The sequence below is a fragment of the Natator depressus genome, chromosome 3 (assembly GCF_965152275.1).
Source record: "Natator depressus isolate rNatDep1 chromosome 3, rNatDep2.hap1, whole genome shotgun sequence".
Taxonomy (NCBI): Eukaryota; Metazoa; Chordata; order Testudines; family Cheloniidae; genus Natator; species Natator depressus.
Genome location: NC_134236.1, coordinates 119,924,835 through 119,940,112, shown reverse-complemented (window position 1 = coordinate 119,940,112; position 15,278 = coordinate 119,924,835).

Genomic DNA, 15,278 nt, shown 5'->3' with positions numbered 1-15,278 from the left:
GCCGTAAAAACTTGCTTTCATCATTAAAGTCAGAACACAGGACTCTGAATACCCAGAACAGATCTGTTGATTAAGAGGCACCATTTTTACAGTTCCTTTCCAGAGTAGGATGGCACTTTAAGAAAAATTGCTTCTTATGGCTCACCTCCCAACCCAGCCCCCTAATCCTGATCCACTCATTTCCAGTAGGGTGTAGAGTGCCTGGTTACATGAAAAAGTAATATGACTCTATACAGAACAACATTAACTCTTGCTAAATTCTTTGTCTCTCTCACACACACACACACACACATCCATTGGAGAGGTCACATGCATGCATTCTTCAAGGCAGCCAGTGGTAGCATAGCTACCAAGACAAATGTACAGAAGTGGGACTACACATTTGACCTCAGATCTGGAGGTCACTCCCTGATGTATTTTCTCATGGATTTCTGGCCATCTCATAATTTTGAGGTCACTGTCCCTTTAGTACTACTAATGGGTCCTCACCTTTCCAAACGATGATGCTGTGGATGGTGAAGATAGGAGAAGTCATAGGCTTTTTGACTGATTCATGTAAGCAACCTCACTGCAGGGTGTCATTTTGCATGTGAGGGTACCCCAGTCCTTACTGAGGTCCGGTAGTATGCTGGGTGTACCACAAACTCAGAGTCAAGTGCTATAGGTGCTCCAAGCACTGGGCTGTATTGGCTCTAGCCCTTGGTGGGTCCCCTAGACATTCACAGATCTCAATGAATTAACAAAGGCTACCTTATTAGGGCTTCCAGAAATAAACAATGCAGGTACCCAAGCTGCAGTTCATTTAACGAACAAAACAATAGTTCCTAAATCAGCCTCTAAGGGAATCTAGTACTAGAGTACAGAGGCTGGGCTGGGCTCTTCAGACCTGGTGGCAGGGGATACAGCTTCCAGGCCACTCCTCTCCGAGAGGCAATCAGTTCTGCAATGGGCTTCTTGCAAGGCGCAGAGTGCCTTCAATTCAGATTGAAATCAGTGAGAGCTCAGGATGTTCAGCACCTCACAGGAGCTGGTCAGCACCTTGCAGGACTGGGCCCCCAAGATGAAATTCATGCCTATGCAAAGGGCCAGCACAAAGCCTGTGCATTACTTTAGTCCTGTTTTCAGTGGTGCACGGGCCTTGGACTGGGCCTCTGCATGGGGGTGAATTTCACCCCTATGGACAATACAGTTAAGTTGTCCCTTATCCCATGTAAAGACTGTTAAATTAACCCTATAAACTGTGTGTCACAAATACTAAAAGGAAGCGAAAGCTGAGGCTCTAAAATTTAAAAGAAAAGCTTCTTAAATAGCTAATCTCAATATGTAATTAATACTTGCATTGAAATATTTGACTAGTAGCTTGCAGAAGAGGCTACAATCAGGATTTGCATTAGATAAAATACTTCATTCATTTGGAATGATCTTTCTCCTCTCCTTCTCACTAATGTGGATGTCCTTTCACATTCCTAAAAAGAATCCATCTAAAGAGTGATAATGCAAACTCACAGCCTAGCTCTGGCTCTGATGTCAAGGTCATTGACTGAGCTCAGCTGACAAAATATGCCTTCATCTCTGCCCCTAAGGCAACACAACAAGGATATACACAATCTGTTAGTGGAGATGAAAGGTGAAAGCACAACTATATTATAACCACAATGTGTTACGCCAGTAGCCAAGGGACCCTAAAAGGAAGCCTCTCCATCCGTCACTCAAGAGGATGTTCCACCTACCTCGGCAACAGAGATTCTCAATAGACGAGACAGGGTGATAAGACCAGTAAAACGGTTAACTTATGATGCACCTGGGGTGACTAGTGAGGAGCCAATACATTTAGCACACAGGCTTGTGGAAGCTAAAGTGGGCTTCCTGAGGCCCTTTGGAGGAAACCAATGAGTTGGTATAAAGGGAGTGTGATTTGTCGGGACGACAAATTCTCGGCTGGGGGGAGGATGTAAGCAGTGTCAGGATGAGCTCCACCCTGACATCTGGTGGTGAGGTGTGGCAAGTTGTGGAAAAGAACTTCAGGGGCCGATCTCATTTGCATAGGCACACCCACCCCGCCTAGAATGAGGCCATAGCTGCCCAAATGGTCACTTTGGCTGCTGTGGGATCCCCAGTGTCTCTGTTATTGGGGCAGGAAGAATAACTTGCTATTACCCTGATTATGGGAACTGTGCTTGGAACTGTACTTGGCCTTTTGTTATGATGGAGGGATTCACCATCAACTAAGTAGCACTCGCTAGGCAAGGGTCATGGGTTCCAAAACTCTGTGAATTGAGAGAGGCTGGGGACAAGTATTAATACTTGGTGGCATGGGCCCCTGGGTGAGGGCCTTACATGCTAATTGCACTTCCTCCTCTCTCCACTGTGGAATATCAGAGCTAATTTTGATTCCATTAGGAGTCTAGTTACAGGCTGCTGAGGTCACTTTGGGCTAATGGTGCACCAGCACTGAGGCTCCCCTACTAGAAGCTGAATTCACCAAAGAGCTGAGCTGACTAATAGCTGAAATCACTGAGCGTTGTGTTAAGTAGTGGGGGAGCCTGAAGATATATTGTGGAGCAGTTTGCGGGACGGCTGGAGTGCCTTGTGGACAGGCTGGCGGAGCAGTTTGTGGGACGGCGGGAGCTGCTTGTGGGACGTGGAGCGGAGTTGAGCGGAGCCAAGCGAAGCAGTTTGTGGGGCGGCTGGCGGAGCGGAGCGAAGGCCTATGGAGCTGTGGGGTGGTCAGCTTCAGATCACGTAAGGTGCCCCTTACCTCTCTTTCCCCCCCCCCCCCAGGTTGGGAGGTAAAGCTCTGCAGATAAACTTTCGAACTCTGGGGCTCTCCTGACCAGGGAAAGAGACTTTTGGGTCATTGGACTTTTGGGACTTTGGGTGATTTGGGGTTGCTGGACTCAGAACCAAAGGGAAAGAACATGCCCCAATTTGCTTGGGGTGGGGTTTTGCTCACGGGTTGTGTTACGAATCCTGTTGGTGGTGTTTCCCCAACATAATGCCACATTGTTTCTCTCTGTTATTAAAAGGCTTTTGCTACACTCAGACTATGTGCTTGTGAGAGGGGAAGTATTGCCTCTTGGAGGCGCCCAGCGGGGGTGGTATATATTTGTCCCAGGTCACTGGGTGGGGGCTTGAGCCGGTTTGCATTGTGTTATTGGAATGAATCCCCTAGATATTGAACCCGGCCCTTGTTGCTGCCAACTCTAACGGGCAGAAGGGTTACATAGATTTCTGAACAGTCCTATGTTCTTAAAAAGGCAAGTGTCATGCACCTTCCCTGACCAGCCAATACTGATATTGGTGAAATGTCCCTGGTGACCCACTGGTGCGTGCATAACCACAGAAGAGTAGCGTCAAGGTAGTCTGGTGCCAAAATATGGATATGCGTGCTCTCTATTGGTTCACTGCAGTTCAGGAACCCCATTGCTGCAAATCCATCCACTATGTCCTACACATTGCTGAGAGTCACAGCCCTGTGTAGCAGGAGGTGACTAATGGCCCTGCACACTTGCATCACAATGGCCCCTGTGGTGGATTTCCTGACTCAGGTTGATTCCCGACGGACCGGTAGCAATCTGGCGTTGCAAGTTTCCACAGTGTGATTGCCACTCACTTCTCCACTGTTAGTGCAGCTCTCATTTTTGTGTTCCTGCCTAGGGGGTTTGTGGGGCGAGCTCGGCCCACAGATCCAGGAATGTGGCCTTGCACATCCAAAAGTTCTGCAGCCGCTGCTCATCGTCCCAAACCTGCATTACGATGAGATTCCCCCCAGTCAGTGCTTGTTTCTCGGGCCCAGAAGAGACACTCCGCCATCTGCAGCAGCTCCATGAACACCACCAACAGCCTTGAATTGGTTCTCACTATGTCCCACAGCAATCTGTCCTCCCAGGAATTGTCCTGTTCCCCACTCATCTGGGTCTTTTTGCAGCTCCACAAATACTGGAGGATTGTGCATCCAGTGCTTGCAAGGCGCATGACAATAGTGCAGAGTTGTGCAGGCTCCATACTTCTGTCAGAGATGGCGAACAGCAAGGAGGGCCATGTGGGATTTTGGAAAAAAAAGTGTGGAAATTATGGGATACAGGTTACATTATGGGATGGAGATAGTGGCAAACTGGGAAGTTGACCCCATGCTCCTAGTCACATCTGCATGACTCGTTTTGGTCCCATCCTGCATTGCCAAAACTTCCCAAAAGACAGTGCCCTTGACGGTGGTGAACTGCAGAGTGGGATCCATGGTGCACTGCACTCTGTGGCAATATAAGAACTCTTGGTGAGTATGCACACCTCAGACACAGGGAGCCAAGTATGAATGTGCACAAGGGATGAACCAACTGCAGCGGCTGTATGCCAATGTAACTTGAGTCGGCAAGTTTGTAGTCTAGACATGCCCTTAGTTGTTTACTCTCCCTATCCCATGAAGATGAGTCATGCAAGTGAATTCCTCCCATCAGCTGTGTTTGAAGCTCAGTGCAGAAGGGGGAAGGGAATTAACCCCCTAACAAGGAGGAACCGTATCTCTGTACTGCTTGGACTCCAAGGGGCAAGGTTTTCTAGGCATAAGAAAGTAATCCCCAGTGCATAGCCTGGTTTAGCCCTAAAGAACATATAGAGCTTGCTTATTATAGAAGCTTCTATTACCTTTTGAAGCTTTAGATTGTAACTCATCTGTGTGTATATATGTTCACCTGCTTTAACGTTTCTAAATAACTCATTTTCTTTTTAATAAATCTTTAGATAGTTTATTATAGGATTAGCTACAAGCATTGTCTTTGGTGTGGCATCTAGGGTGCAATTGACCTGGGATAAATGACTGGTCCTTTGGGCCTGGGAGTAACCTGAATATTATTGTGATTTTTGGTGAAAGGGACCATCTATCACAAAGGCAAGCTTCCCTGGGAGACAGGATAGATGGGAGTATCCAGGGGACTGTTTCTGACTCCAGGGTTGGGCTGTTACAGTGCCAGAGGAGTTTACATTTGATATTGGTTGGTGTAATCTAAGTATAGAACTCACAGTCGATCTGGGGCTTGTGCCCTGGTTATTAACAGTCTGTACGGAGGCTGGCACTCATGCCCTTGAGCCACTTCAGGAAAGCTTAACACATATATTGACAGCTGAATAGTCTGGAGAAAAATCAAAGGCATCCTCCCACTCACCATTCCTCTGCAGTCAGCTGCTGGGCCAAACAGAGGATGACAACCTACCTGTGCTATCAATTATGCTGTTAGCTCACATGACAAATCTATATGCTGTGGATCTAAACACATGGGAGTCAATAACACCTTCAGCATGCTTTAATAAAGTGTGTTATATGTAATAATATATACAATAATGTACAGTATATCTTCATTCATAGGGTGGGACAAACTGGCTAGCAATCAACATAGCTTTTACAAAACCTAAGAGGCCTTTAAAAATATTTTAAATGTGCTCACCTCTGTCTTATTTTAAGGACTATCCAAGACCACGTTTCCCCTTAGGAACTGTTTTCCATCAAACTGCAGTGTAAACCTTTTTGTCGTATTGAATAACTGCATGAGAACCAGTGCAGGAACTTAATATTCAAAACACATAGATCAGCAGAACTCTATCACTATGATGAAAGAAAGGAAGAAACCAAACACATTTGTATGTAGAAATTTGCCTTGCCCACAGGGAATGTGAAGCGGAATTATTTCAGTTTGCCTAGCAGTTCTGTTACTTCAGGTAGACGTTGCTTCCAACATTTTCTCTATTTTATCCTGTGAGGAGAAAATCTAACTGATGTCTTCTTGATCTACTGCATTTTAGCATGTAATTAGTGGAAACTTTAATTAATACACAATCCTGCCTAATTTTGAGATATCAAAAGTCTAATGACAATTCTTTAATATGATGTATCAGGGCAAATTGTCAGTTTCCCCCTAGCTCTTCGAACATAAAGGCCTTTAGAACTCAGCACTCAGAAAAAAAATCTGTACAAATGTTTTCAGTGAGCAAAAAGGATATGTGGGCTGCCGCAACTATTCAAACTTGTAACAGTAGTTGGTAGTACGAGAAGCAGCATAGTGATAGCTGAAAAGGTCTTGCAGAGGCCCTTTGTAACACTCTGCCACCAAATTATAAGGAGAGTTGGGGTAATTCTCCTCCTCTGAATATTGCTAAACCATCCTTAACAAAAGTCATTTTTATCCCGATGGTGCTTAACAATTAATCCAAAGAGCACCTTTTCTTGACATTGGAATTCACTAGGTTGCATCACTCAGATGTCATGTGTTTTAAACAAACTCCTGGGGGAGATTAGCGCTGGCAAACACCTTTCAATATACATACATACACACATTCAATAACATGGGCTGTACACTGCTCTTTAGTATCAATATAGTTTTCAGGAACAAACTATAGATATTTCCCCCAAATGCAATTAAATACATATTTGTTTGCCCATTGATGCTGCCTCTTTCCTAGATTATAAGAGAATGTTTTCCTTTAGATGGGAAAATCCATGAATAGGTCCCTGAACTAATCACCCCTCTTCTCTTGAAAGTGCACAAAACCTTGATATATAAGCAAGGATTTTTCACAAGCAAAGGGAAAATGTTTTGTGGGAGCCCCTTACTGACATCACATCACTGGCCCACAGGACACCTGCTTGTCAGCACTTCTGTCCATGGATGCCAAAGGACTCACCTTTGCTACTACTGTTTCTGTAAGGATATAGGGACCTCTATAGATATAGGGACCTCTATGATGTGCTGGAGGAGGAAACACAGTGGATCAAAGTATGAGGGGGTCGGGGGGGGATTAGTGGAGCTGTGAGGAAGAAGATAGAAGTGATGAATTTTTGGTGGAGGAAGAGTATGGAATTCATGGGTATTTCTGAAGAGTATGGAATTAATCGTTTATTTGAGGGAAGAACCCTGGAACCAGAAAACGTCTCAAGTGTTGCCAGAAGAGGCAGAACACTTTTGGAGGAGCCCCTGGTTGAAATGTTGATAGCACATCACTGAATGCTCCCTACCTGTATGTAGTATTCTGGGTAAGTGGAGAAATGCGGAGGAAGATCAGAACTACTGGAGTGGAAGGCGGGGAACAGAGGGGAGGAGAAAAGTCTACATAAAAAGTAAATGAGCAAAAAAGAATAAGAAAGCAAAAAGATGACAAGTTAAACTGAGGGCAGGAAAGGGGAAGTGAAAAAATGGAGAGTAAAAAGGAGAGACTATGGCATCTGCGCCAGGACATAACGGGAGGACATATGTAAGGGCACCCATCACCAGCCCAGCTCCAGCTAAAGAAGGTTGGGAACCCCTGCTGTATGATAAAGGAATACACAACAAGTGACGGAGGGAATTCAGCATGGGACCAGGGCAGGTAAGGGATTAAGGAGACTAAGAACTCCACATACACAGTTCAACAGGAATGTGCCTTGAGTAAGATGCTTTCATGTTGCTACTTTTGTACATTTTCCATGTTCATTTTTTTAAAAGTTTTGAACAAAGTAAGTGTGGTGGATTTGTCAGTGTGTTTAATATTTGTATGTAATTTTAAGCTCTGCAAAACATGTATTTAAATTTACCAGCCCAGGCACAAAATCTCCTTGGACACTCTTACCAACATGATGAAGATATATAACTAATGTTTCCTGCTTGTCAAATTACTCATGTTCAGCAAGGCACTGAGTAAATTTGGTACGCTAGTTGAAGGGTAGTTTAGGTTACCTCTCTGCTAATAGAAAAAGAGTACTAGTGGCACCTTAGAGACTAACCACTAGTACTCCTTTTCTTTTTGCGAATACAGACTAACACGGCTGCTACTCTGAAACCTGTCTCTGCCAATAGTCTATGATCATGGATGGGTCTATTTCTTATTCATATTAGGATCACAATCAGGCAGATTGTGCATATCAAATGAAAAGATTTGTGTACAAGCCAAATGCCAATATGAGATCAAACACATCCCTACTCTGGATTTGTTAAGTCACTTTTAAAATTCCATGCTGAGGTGCTTACTCAAAGTACAAAATGATTTTGGATAAAGAGGAATTTCTGGCAACCTCTATCACAAAGCTGTTGATACATGATTGAAATGTGTACCTCATGTCCTCTTCAAATGATACAAAGGAGCAAAATGTACTAACAACCATACACAAAAGGGGTCAATCTGCTATATTTGAAATCAAACAATCCTCTTCTAATTAGCTTTCTATAACAAAAGCAGGCTTTCCTATGTGTGCATTCAGCTTTTTTCTTGGCAGCAAATGCATACTGCTGTGTTGATGATAGACTAATGGATGATAACACCACAGGAGAAAAAACAAAGCCTTCAGCTGAGTAGCCTTGAAATGTTTTCACCAGTCTCATTTAGTGTATATGCTTTTGAATACAGCATTTGGGAATTTCAGTTCTGCATTAATCACGCTAAGTACCAATGTGGTTCATATCTTTTCCTATAATAAGATAATATATACCCTCTCTGTTGCAGAAATCCGATTACAGCTAGCTGTGTGGATCATGGTGAACAATTATGGTATGGCACTAGTGTTCCTGTGATCCAGAGACTTAAAAGATTGCTATTTCTATGGGCAGGTCCACACTTTAAACTGCAATGGGACAGCTGACCGATGCAGCTGTAGCACTTTAATGAGAGCTCTCTGTCGATGTAGTTAATCCACCTCCTTGAGAGGTGGTAGCTATGTATAACAACATTGCTCAGGAGTGTGGATTTTTCACATCCCTGAGTGACGTAGTAATACCCAAGTAATTCCGTAGTGTACACCTGCCCTATGAGTTTTTTAGTACAGACGTTAGGTTTTTTAATCCTAAAATCTCTCCTTGCAATTGATTAGCCACTTCCCCCCAACACCCCCTTACTGTACCTGTAACCGGTATTTCTCTAATGGACAAAGGCCCAAATTTTTAGAGGTATTTAGGTGTTACTCTGCTTATCACTGCAAGGCCTAAGTGATTTAGTTGACTAAGTCCCATTTTCAAAATTGACTTAGTCACTTATGAAAACAAGACTCAAACAATTAAATCACTTAGGCCTTGTAAGGCTTTGCAGAGCAACACCTAAATATTTGTTAAAATTTGGGCCCAGGGCACTTTCTAAATAGATGGGGTTTTGCTTATATTGTATTTGAAGAAGCACAATTGACCAGTGAAAGTGCAGAATTTTTGAGTCGTCTTGAGGTTTCCCATTAGCTTCCCTAGCTCCATATGCTCTATATCAGGTGTACAATAAACAGATACACTTGCAACTTGGGAGGTGAGAGACTCTTGACTGTCTCAGGTGCAAGTTTAAATGTGCAAACTATAAACTACTAACAGATACTGCTCTCAAAATTGTAGCTGTGTCACACCGGTAGCATAGCCCATACCCACTAAGGATGGCACTTTGTTCCCATCTAGTGGTGGCTGGGCCACATATCGAGGTTAATGAGCCTTCTACAGCAGTGTTACTCAAAGTGGTGGTCGGCAGACCGGTGCGGGTCCGTGAGCCATCGGCTGCCGGTCTGTGCGCACGTTGGAAAAAAAAAATTGCTGGTCCCCCACAACAGATAGCTTGAGAAGCACTGGTCTACAGCATTGGCTAACAAAACTATAGCCTTTTCTAATGCAGACTAGGCATAAGGTTTTATAGCGGTTTAAATCACCCTGAAGATTTAAGGCCAATTCCAGACCTATAGGTCCTCCAGACAGTGGAACTAGCATTGCTCTGCTTCACAGGGTGGGGTTGGAAATGAATGCAGAGAGTACACCCACAATGAGTGCAGACCTGCTCCACATCAGCTCCCTGCGTAACAGTGCTTAGGAGATGGGGCATGATCTAATCCTGTGCTAAATGGATCCTTCCATTTCCCTGCCCCCAGCAGGGGGGAGCCAGGAGAGCCTGCTTCAGCCTTTAAAGTGGGCTTTACAGAGTGGCTCTGACAGGGCCACGAAGGGATTCCTCATCTCCTCCATGCAACTGGGTTGGGCCAAGCACTGAGCTGTAGCTTTTGCCTTTATTGAGGTTTAAGTAGTTTATTAATGTTGCATAGATTCAGGTAAACCTGGCCAGATTGTGAGAGGAGCGCTGAACTGATGTTTGCAGGGTTAGGAGGACTTCCAGCTTTAAAGATCCAGATCAAGAAATGTGTTTGCTCAGCAAAGATTTTGGGGCAAAGTCCGTAAAAACTCAACGCTTGTAGAAGCTGAAAACCAAATTGTTGTGTCTTTCCCTTTTTGCCCCTCTGAATTTCTTTGCCTATATTAAATGTAAGCACCAAGTTAATGCAATACAAGTTTGTACAGTTAAACATCACAAAAAGCCAGGAACTGCAGAAGTTCTTCAAAGACTCAAAAGGAAACTTACAAAGAATTTACAACACTAAATTCAGCCTCGAGGTACAGAGGGGCTTAATGAGAGGCTGTCCAGAATCATTTAGACAGAGGGTGATCAAAACCCTTGTTGGAAAACAATCCTGGATTTTAGTGAAACAGCACTTGGCAAATTTAAATGAACTCTCCCTACATGCATGCATGGTAGAATTTCTTCCAGACTGTATCAAAGGAAAGAGATGTGGAAGAACTTCTGGATTTTAAGAGCCTCTTACTAATTATCCGAAGTATTCTTGCATTGCAGGAATAAATTTTACATGTCAGGTTATCAGGGCTAGCTTGAAGATTCAAGTGAAGAAATGGATCTCAAGACAGGAGGCTAGGAACCTGAAATAGAATTCTTCTCTCCATGCAGATAGACATATCTGCGATCCATGGAATTCTTGTTCATGACGGGGACAAAAGGAAAGCATTTACTTTTTCTTTTTAAACTCAATTTCTTTTTTAACCATCCAGTCAGGGAAGGAAGGAAAGATGTGCAGACGGGTCTTTGAGCTCAAAACTGAGGCAGCATCCAATTGGCAGAGTAAGGGACAAAACCTGAGGAGTTTTGCATGCAGTGGAGAAGCCAAAAGATCCCAGGTGGAGAACTGGTGCTTGTTCACTGGGAATTGAAACAGTGCAGGGAAGAGAGTCCAGGCTCTTAGTGAACTGAATTTCTTCACAGTCCACCACCAAATAGATCTATTTTTCACACAATATGAGCAACCTTCAGAGAAGTGAAATATTTCTCTGATCAGAGGAACCACAAACTTGACTCAGAGAGAAACCTGAAATTCTTGGTGCCTCCTAGACAGTCCTATTAATCTGTTAGTACCACTGATGAACTGGCTAGCCAGACTTATACTGGCTTATCCACACAAGTATAAAAGTGCCTTTTTTGCAGCTCTTCGTTCAAGAACCTTTATGTGGAATTTTAATTTAGAGTGGGCTGGTACCTGGAACAAAACCTAAATTAATCTGACATTCATTGGAAAAACAAAAGAGAAAAAGCAAAAAAATCATATGGTTTCTATAAAAAACCTTCCACGCATTTTTCTAACAGATCCTGGGAGCTGACATTGCCCTTAACTTGGAGAGAGGATTTTGAGAAGCAATCATCCCCGAGCAAATCTCATTGAATCATAGAGATGTAGGGCTGGAAGGAACCTCAAAAACTAATCAAGTGCAGCCCTGCACTGAGGAAGGACCAAGTAAACCTAGACCATCCCTGACAGGTGTTTGTCCAACCTGTTTTTAAAAACCTACAATGATGGGAATTCCATAACCTTCCTTAAAAAGAAAAGGCACCTTAGAGACTTGTGGCACCTTAGAGACTAACAAATTTATTTGAGCATAAGCTTTCGTGAGCTACAACTCACTTCATCGGATGCATGCAGTAGAAAATACAGTGGGGAGATTTATATACATAGAGAACATGAAACAATGGGTGTTACCATACACACTGTAACCAGAGTGATCAGGTAAGGTGAGCTATTACCAGCAGCAGAGCCGGGGGCGGAGGGTGGAGAAAAACCTTTTGTAGTGATAATCAAGGTGGGCCATTTCCAGCAGCTGACAAGAATGTGTGAGGAACAGTGGGGGGAAGAAGGGGGGGGAATAAACATGGGGAAATAGTTTTACTTTGTGTCATGACACATCCACTCCCAGTCTTTATTCAAGCCTAAGTTAATTGTATCCACTTTGCAAATTAATTCCAATTCAGTAGTCTCTCATTGGAGTCTGTTTTTGAAGTTTTTTTGTTGAAGAATTGCCACTTTTAGGTCTGTAATCGAGTGAACAAAGAGATTGAAATGTTCTCCGACTGGTTTTTGAACGTTATAATTCTTGACATCTGATTTGTGTCCATTTATTCTTTTACGTAGAGACTGTCCAGTTTGGCCAATGTACCCAGAAGTCACCTACTACAGGACAGGCCCAACAAAGAAAACAACAGAACGCCACTAGCCATCACCTTCAGCCCTCAACTAAAACCTCTCCAACGCATCATCAAGGATCTACAACCTATCCTGAAGGACGACCCATCACTCTCACAGATCTTGGGAGACAGGCCAGTCCTTGGTTACAGACAGGCCCCCAACCTGAAGCTAATACTCACCAGCAACCACACACCACACAACAAAAACACTAACCCAGGAACCTATCCTTGCAACAAAGCCCGTTGCCAACTGTGTCCACATATCTATTCAGGGGACACCATCATAGGGCCTAATCACATCAGCCACACTATCAGAGGCTCATTCACCTGCACATCTACCAATGTGATATATGCCATCATGTGCCAGCAATGCCGCTCTGCCATGTTCATTGGTCAAACTGGACAGTCTCTACATAAAAGAATAGATGGACACAAATCAGATGTCAAGAATTATAACATTCAAAAACCAGTCGGAGAACATTTCAGTGTCTTTGGTCACTCGATTACAAACCTAAAAGTGGCAATTCTTCAACAAAAAACCTTCAAAAACAGACTCCAACAAGAGACTGCTGAATTGGAATGAATTTGCAAACTGGATACAATTAACTTAGGCTTGAATAAAGACTGGGAGTGCATGTGTCATTACACAAAGTAAAACTATTTCCCCTTGTTTATTTCCACACCCCCACCCCCGCCACTGTTCCTCACATGTTCTTGTCAACTGCTGGAAATGGCCCACCTTGATTATCACTACAAAAGGTTTTTCCCCCCACTCTCCTGCTGGTAATAGCTCACCTTACCTGATCACTCTTGTTACAGTGTGTACGGTAACACCCATTGTTTCATGTTCTCTGTGTATATAAATCCCCACACTGTATTTTCCACTGCATGCATCCAATAAAGTGAGCTGTAGCTCACAAAAGCTTATGCTCAAATAAATGTGTTAGTCTCTAAGGTGCCACAAGTACTCCTTTTCTTTTTGCGGATACAGACTAACATGGCTACTACTCTATAACCTTCCTTGGAAGCCTATTCCAGAGTTTAACTACTCGTATAGTTAATTTTTTCCCCCCTAATATCTAACTGTGAGAGGACACGCCCACACACTGACTGAGAGGAGACTAAGAAGCTCCTCTGGACCTGTGCAACACCAACGAGGCACACCTGCACGGCTTGTTCTGCTTGAAGGGTAGGAGAGGGGAGCTTAAAAGGGAAAACCTGTCACAGGAAAAAGACTGCCCTGCCCCCGACAACGGAGACAGGCTCTCTGAGAGGTAGATAGTAACAAGCCTTGCTGTTCCTGAAGCTGCATGACCCAGCCTCAGAGCAGTACTCCCCATGAGGAGGGGGCTGGAGGTAGACTCCATTTAGACTAAACCAAAAGGGCTGACCCAGGAAGACTGCATGAGTTCCAAGTCACTCCTGCTTCTCTTTTTATTTTCCCATGGACTTTCCTCTCCTCTTAGGCAAGAAAGATGGGGGAGGACTTTTTTGTTTGCTCCAAAAACTCCCTTGGGTGTCTACTGGGGAGTTGGAAAGAAAGAAAGATGATATAAGGACTTGAAAGCGGATTCGTAGGGGACTTGAGGGGACCCTCCCCCTCACACTAACCTAAATCTCCCTTGCTGCAGATTAAGCTCATTACTTCTTGTCCTATCTTCAGAGGACATGGAGAACAACTGATCACCATCCTCTTAACATATTTGAAGTCTGTTATCAGATCTCTCCTCAGTCTTTTCTCAAGATAAAACATGCCCAGTTTTTTTAATCTTTCCTTATAAGTCAGGTACTCTAAACATTTTATCATTTTTGTTGCCCTCCTCTGGACTCTCTCCAATTTGTCCACCTCTTTCCTAAAGTAGGATACCCAGAATTGGACACAATACTCCATCTGAGGCCTTAATAGTGCCACCTAGAGTGAGACAATTACCTCCTGTGTCTTACATATGACATTGCTGTTCATACACCCCCACAATGATATTAGCCTTTTTTGTAACAGCATCACATTGTTGACTCACACTATTGTTTGTGATCCATAATAGCTCCCAGATCCTTTTCAGCAGTACTACCATGTTGTTATTTCCCATTTTGTCGCTGTAAATTTGATTTTTCCTTCCTAAGTGAAGTACTTTGAACTTGTCTTTATTGAATTTCTTCTTGTTCGATTCACACCAGTTCGCCAATTTGTCATTTTGAATTCGAATTCTGTCCTTCAAAGTGCTTGCAGTCTCTCCCAGGTTGGTGTCATCTGCAAATTTTATAAGCATACACCCTACTCCATTTTCCAAGTCAGTAGTGAAAATATTGAATAGCATTGGACCAAGGACTGACCCCGGTGGAAACCCATTAAACAGGCACTCCCGCTTTGACAGCGAACCATGGATAACTACACTTTGAGTCTGGTCTTTCAAACAGTTGTGCCCCATCTTATAGTAATTTTATCTAGATCACATTTTCCTAGTATGCTTATGAGAATGTCATGTGGGACTGTCAAAAGCCTTACTAAAATTAAGATACATCACATCTGCTGCTTCCCACCCCATCCACTAGGCCAGTAACCCTGTCAAAAAAGGAAATTAGGTTGGGTTTGGCATGCTTTGTTCTTGACAAATCCATGCTGGCTACTCCTTATAATCCTATTAGCCTCTAGGTGCTTACCGACTGATTGTTTAATAATTTGTTCCAGTATCTTTCCAGGTACCAAAGTTAGGCTGACTAATAATTCACCAGGTACCTCTTTGTTCCCCTTTTTAAAGATAGATACTCTGTTTGCCCTTCTCCAATTTTCTGAGACTTCACTCATCCCTTCAGGAGTTTTCAGATATAAGTGTTAACAGTTCTGAGATTGCATTAACTAGTTCCTTAAGTTCCCTAAGATGAATTTCATCAGGCCCCGCCGATTTGAATACATCAAACATATCTAAATATTTTCTTTAACCTCTTCTTTCCCTGTTTTGGCTTGCATTTCTTCCCCTGTTGTTAATATTGTATTGAGTATC